Raw genomic sequence first — 6,436 nt, forward strand, 5'->3', positions numbered from 1 at the left:
AGTTTACGTCTGCATCATTTTTTAAACCTTTTTTTTTTTTTGGTAGGATTTTTTTATTTAATCGTATGAACATATATTTCAACATCATATAAGAATAAACAACGAACAATAAACAGTGATTGAAAAGAACAAAGGAGCAAAAATCAGAGTCGAATATCAAGGTTTTCTATATTTGCAGTAACATTGTCATTTCCAGTGTAGAAATCATTCTTGTCACCAGTATAAGGCTGGTTTCACATTTGCGTTTTTTTGCGCTGTAAAAAAACGCATACGTGCGCATGCGTTTTTTCCCCTATATTTAACATGGGTGCGCATACCTGCGCGCTGGTAAGCGCATGTATGCGATTTTCATGCGCTGCGTTTTTTTGGGGTGTGCATTTGTATTTTCCAGACGCAGCATGTTGCATTTTTTGGCCCTGCAAAAAAGCGCATGCGCACGTATGCGCGCGTTTTGCGCTAAAAATGGCCATTATAGCCTATGGATGCGCATACGTGCGCACTGGCATGCGCATGTAAGCGTTTTTTTAGCGCTGCGTTTTTTTGGTGGTGTCCACTTGTTGTCCTAGTTATAATCTTCTAAAGTCAAAAAAAAAAAGGCTATATAAAGGAGGTGCCTGCCAAAACTCTGCCACTACTACACTGACAGATTGGAGAGCAGACAGTCAACAAGGAACCCATCTTATATCAGCGAAGAATGTGAGTATATTACATTATATGCCTGTCCTTTTAAATTATGTATGTACTAATGATTTTTATTATTTTTACATGCAGTATGTCTTCAGAATCCGAGTATTCCCCATCGCGGCAGGAATTGGCGCAAGCAGACCGTGAGGTGATTATTTTCGTGCATCTGGTAAGTATATCTGCTGCTTCTCCAAATCTCTTACGTTTTTTTCTACTTTTTTAAGACATCGTCATCATCATCTTCTGTGACTAGTGAGGGCGAAGAGCAGGAGCAGCGAAGCCAAGTCCCGGTGGTGATACGGAATGTATGTATCAAATGATTTGTAATGTTCTTTATTTTTTATCTTCTATTTTTACTCTTTTTTATGTTTCTTTTTTTGTAACTTTTTATTCAATTTAAATTTGATTATTCTAATGAATGTGTTTTGTCTAGGTTCCACAACGGGATGAAGACGTCTACCTGGATAATGAGCAGCTCATCAGCCTGGTCCAGGAGCGTTCGCCGTTGTGGGACAGCCGTGACCGGCTGCACAAGGACATTGTGGTGACCCGGCAGCTATGGAATGAGGTGGCCGCAGCATTGATGGATGGCTGGGACAGCGCCACAGCATCCTCCTAAAAGGCGTTTAGTGAGTATTTCCCTGCTCTGTATTGTGCCGCAGTGACTGTTGTCCTTGACGGCACTGTTGGGTTTCGTGCTAGGCATATTCTAGCAGGAAACCCAACAGTGTCATTGGGGTCTACAGTGACTGCTTTGAGTATTGTATTGCTACATTGTGCTGCAGTGACTGTTGTCCTTGACGGCACTGTTGGGTTTCGTGCTAGGTGTATTCTAGCAGGAAACCCAACCGTGTCATCAGGGTCTACAGTGACTGCTTTGAGTATTGTATTGCTACATTGTGCCGCAGTGACTGTTGTCCTTGACGGCACTGTTGGGTTTCGTGCTAGGTGTATTCTAGCAGGAAACCCAACCGTGTCATCGGGGTCTACAGTGACTGCTTTGAGTATTGTATTGCTACATTGTGCCGCAGTGACTGTTGTCCTTGACGGCACTGTTGGGTTTCGTGCTAGGTGTATTCTAGCAGGAAACCCAACAGTGTCATCGGGGTCTACAGTGACTGCTTTGAGTATTGTATTGCTATATTGTGCCGCAGTGACTGTTGTCCTTGACGGCACTGTTTTTTTTTTAACAACAGTGGACAAAGTCCGAACACGTTGGCGTTCGATCAAGGACCGCTTCAACAGTGATGTTCGTGCTGAGGGCCAGGTTCGCAGTGGATCTGCGTCAAGGACCAGAACTAGATACCGGCACTATCACGCGTTGCAGTTCCTAAGACCGGTCCTTGCCACGAGATCGTAAGTATTATAAATTTTGGGTTTTTATTTTTATTAATCTGTGTTTTTCTAATCCACAGCTGATGCTTCTTGTAAAGGCATGGTAGTAATGATTTTCCTTTATTCCACAGCACCTGGAGCAGCACCCTGCAACCTGGCCCTGGAGCGGTCCTTCCTCGGACGTCCTCTGACCCGTCCCAGCCATCCGACAGCCAGGAAGCACCTTGCAGGTCAACCACACACACAGCTGGTGACCAGGAAGCTGGGCCATCAGGTGTTCCCCTGTCCCAGGTCTCTGTCACTGGTTATGCAGGCACTACCCGCCAGCGGCAGAGGGCCTTGGACAGGAATGTCTTGCCCGAGTTTATGCATTTGAGCGAGGCCTTTAATTCCAGCCTCAAGTCACTGTCCGACAGAGTTGAAAGCGGTTTTGCACTCATGGAACGTGGTTTTAACCACTTTGAACACCGCTTCAATTCTGTAGAACAGCGCCTTGACGTCTGGAGGCCGACCTCAACAGACCAGCACACCATTTTTTTAGTAAGATTGAAAAGGGCATGGCGGAACACCTTAGTCCTGAGCAACAGCTGAATGTGCTGCAGGCCTGCAACAATGCTTTCTTGCAGGCTATGCAGCATAATCGGTACGGTCAGCAGTCAGTGGTGTCATTTCCACCTGTGCCACCATTGACTCGCTTCACCACACTACCGACTTGTGCTGCATACCACTGCACGGACACCTCTATTCAAAGCCAGGACACCCACCGTTACACCACCACAAGTCTGAGTGCAGCTGGTCACTTCACTGACACCACCATGGCAAGCGATGCTCCTGTCTGGAGCACCACCGCCACTCCCATGCATGCGTGGAGCTCAGCCACCACTAGGCAAACATGGAACAGCCCTGCCGCTACAACAACATGTAGTAGCCCTGCCACCACCACTCTGCAAACCTGGACCATCACTGCCGCCACCAGTCCTCCTGCAAGGACGAGCACTGCCAACGAAGAGCAGCAGCAGCAGCCACCTCAGCAGCAGCAGCCACCTCAGCAGCAGCCACCTCAGCAGCAGCAGCCACCTCAGCAGCAGCAACCACCTCAGCAGCAGCAGCAGCCACCTCAGCAGCAGCAGCCACCTCAGCAGCAGCCGCCACCTCAGCAGCAGCAACCACCTCAGCAGCAGCAGCAGCCACCTCAGCAGCAGCAGCAGCAGCCACCTCAGCAGCAGCCGCCACCTCAGCAGCAGCAGCCACCTCAGCAGCAGCAGCCACACCAGCAGACGGGGGACCTACACTCAATATTTGCCCCTAGTTCAAGGCGAAATCTATCAAGGCGGGCATTGGGCCAAAGTCGGTCCAGGCACACAAGCCTACGGCGACATGCCATTACAACTAATGTACCTGAACAGATTTCCTCTCCTCCAAGTGTTCCTAGTTTAATTCCCTTAACTGGACTACCTTCCCCCACAAGTTTTGTTGCCCCTTCCCCTCAAACACCGTCTTCAACTGCAAGTGTTGCATATTCCCTGCACACCCCCAAATTGAAACCATCTGCCCCCAAACGCCGTAAAAAAATAATTTTTTGGTTTACTTTTTTTGATTAAAAATAAATTTACATTTGTGGTTCACCATTAAAAAGTTTCATTAATGTTGTTTGCGCCGCTCACACACACTGATGGGTAAATACCTGTTAAAAACCAACCCGAGGCCTAGTATAGTCATATGTGAAATACCACGGCCTAGTATAGTCATACCAAGGCCTAGTGTAATAACTCTAGTTTTACCAACTAGAATCTGGTTTCATGAAAAACAAACTGTTGAAACTTGTCTAAAAAATAAGTTTCTTTCTAGTTTCACCAGTTTGTTTTTTGTGAAACAAGATGCTAGTTGTTAAAAATCGAGTTATTACAGTAGGCCTTGGTATGACTATACTAGGCCGTGGTATTTCACATATTACTATACTACTAGCCCCAAGTCCTACTATACTCATATTTGAAATACCACGGCCTAGTGTAGTCATTCCAAGGCCTAGTGTAATAACTCTAGTTTTACCAACTAGACTCTGGTTTCATGAAAAACAAACTGTTGAAACTTGTCTAAAAAATAAGTTTCTTTCTAGTTTCACCAGTTTGTTTTTTGTGAAACAAGATGCTAGTTGTTAAAAATCGAGTTATTACAGTAGGCCTTGGTATTACTATACTAGGCCGTGGTATTTCACATATTACTATACTACTAGCCCCAAGTCCTACTATACTCATATTTGAAATACCACGGCCTAGTGTAGTCATTCCAAGGCCTAGTGTAATAACTCTAGTTTTAACAACTAGAATCTGGTTTCATGAAAAACAAACTGTTGAAACTTGTCAAGTTTCAACAGTTTGTTTTTCGTGAAACAAGATCCTAGTTGGTAAAAATCGAGTAGGCCTTGGTATGACTATACTAGGCCGTGGTATTTCACATATGACTATACTAGTAGGCCCAAGGCCTACTATACTCATATTTGAAATACCACGGCCTAGTATAGTTATTCCAAGGCCTAGTGTAATAACTTGTAAGTTGGAATGGAGCAGATTACATTCATCCACTCAATGCTGACTTGTATTCACCATTGACTTTCATTGGGGTTGGGTTTTGAGGGTTGTGTTTTGAGAAAATCACATACTTTTTTTTCAACTAGTTGCACAATTTTCTCTTGAAAAAATTTGGTTTCCTGATTCATGGCCTGCAGCTTTGCTCGTTCCAATATATTTCACGCAGACTAGCAATGCTGCATTTTAACTCGTATGTGTATTTACCTGCCCAGGTGTGTGAACATCAAAAAATTCAGTTATACATGGGAAGTTTTTTATTTAATTGGAGTTTAAAAAATATAGTGCACTCAGTAATGGTATCAAATAAGGTTTTTTATTACCATAAACAAACAAAAACATTACACCATTTCATCTTGCCAGTGCACCCGTCCTACATCAGAAATAAAGTAGGCCGCAAATAATTGGTCCCTCATTTGGCCAACTTCAACGGATGACCTGAGAGTGTGCTGAGTGAATTCAGGCAATGGGTTAGGAGCATCATCGTCCAGTTCAAAGGTCGGGTGCTCTTTAGCCATCACAAAGTTATGTAGAACCACACAGGCCTTCACCACCTCATCGACTGTTTCAAGTTTAAGATTAATGGCCGTGCCCAGAATTCGCCATCTGGAGACAAGAATCCCAAAAGCACACTCGACAGTTCTTCTGGCCCTGGTCAGCCTGTAATTAAATATTTTTTTGGTGTGGTCCAAGTCCCGGCTGGAGTAGGGTTTCAGTAAGTTTCCGCACATTTGAAAAGCCTCATCGCCAACCATTACAAAGGGCAGTGGCGGAGCTTCGGTGTGAGGAAGAGGCCGTGGCATAGGGAAATTAAATTGGTTGCCATACAACCTCCGGCCCATGTCTGAGTTTTTAAAAGCCTGTGAGTCATTACCACGGCCAAATGCTCCAATGTCCACTGCTACAAACATACATCCGGCATCCGCAATCGCCATGAGTACTATTGAAAAGTACTTTTTGTAATTATAGTACTCAGATCCCGTTCTTTGGGGTTTGATGATCCGTATGTGTTTACCATCAACAGCTCCCAAACAGTTGGGAAAATTGCATACTGTCCAGAATTTGTCAGCAATTTCCATCCACTTTTCAGCGGTGGGCAGGGGCATAAATTCTGGACAAAGAACATTCCAGAGAGCCCGGCAGGTGTCAGCAACAATTCCAGACAAGGTAGAGATTCCAATACGGTACTGGAAGTGTAGTGAAGATAGGGTTTCTCCAGTCGCCATGAATCTGTGAACAGACAAAGAAGTAAAATTAATATTTATGTATATTATTTTAAAAAACTATAAAATAAAATATTAGTACATTCACGAAAACTAATTACCCAAGGTTTTGAATACTAAATTTAAAAAAAAAACATCAGACCGCACCCCTTGGTTTTTAAAACATACCGTAATGTCACCAGTAGCCGTTCCTCAGGAGGAATCGCACGACGGAGCTGTGTGTCCTGTCTCCGGATGGATTGTTGGACACGAGCAAGCAAATCCATGAAACTTTCGTGGGACATCCGGATATAATCTGTAAATTTCTCTGGGTTTGACTGGAGCTCGCTGTAGAGGGTGTGGTATGCCCCACGGCTATCCCGGAGTTCAACAATCGGATGTATCCACATACGCCGCCGTCTTCGCTGCCTCTCTCTCTTCCTTTGTTCATGGCAAGCAACTGCATACGCCTGAGCCATCGCGATATCCAAATCCAAGTTGAAGTGAAAACTCTTCCAGCGCAGATCCATGGTCACGAATCAAGCAAATGTGAAGAATACGGTAGACAGGGTCTATATATTAACATACCACACCCACAATGCAGTCCCATTGGTCTTGTGTGTTGTTGAA

Source organism: Dendrobates tinctorius, unplaced genomic scaffold (genome assembly GCF_039654945.1).
Source record: "Dendrobates tinctorius isolate UK_male_01 unplaced genomic scaffold, ASM3965494v1 ptg000375l, whole genome shotgun sequence".
NCBI classification, from domain to species: domain Eukaryota; kingdom Metazoa; phylum Chordata; class Amphibia; order Anura; family Dendrobatidae; genus Dendrobates; species Dendrobates tinctorius.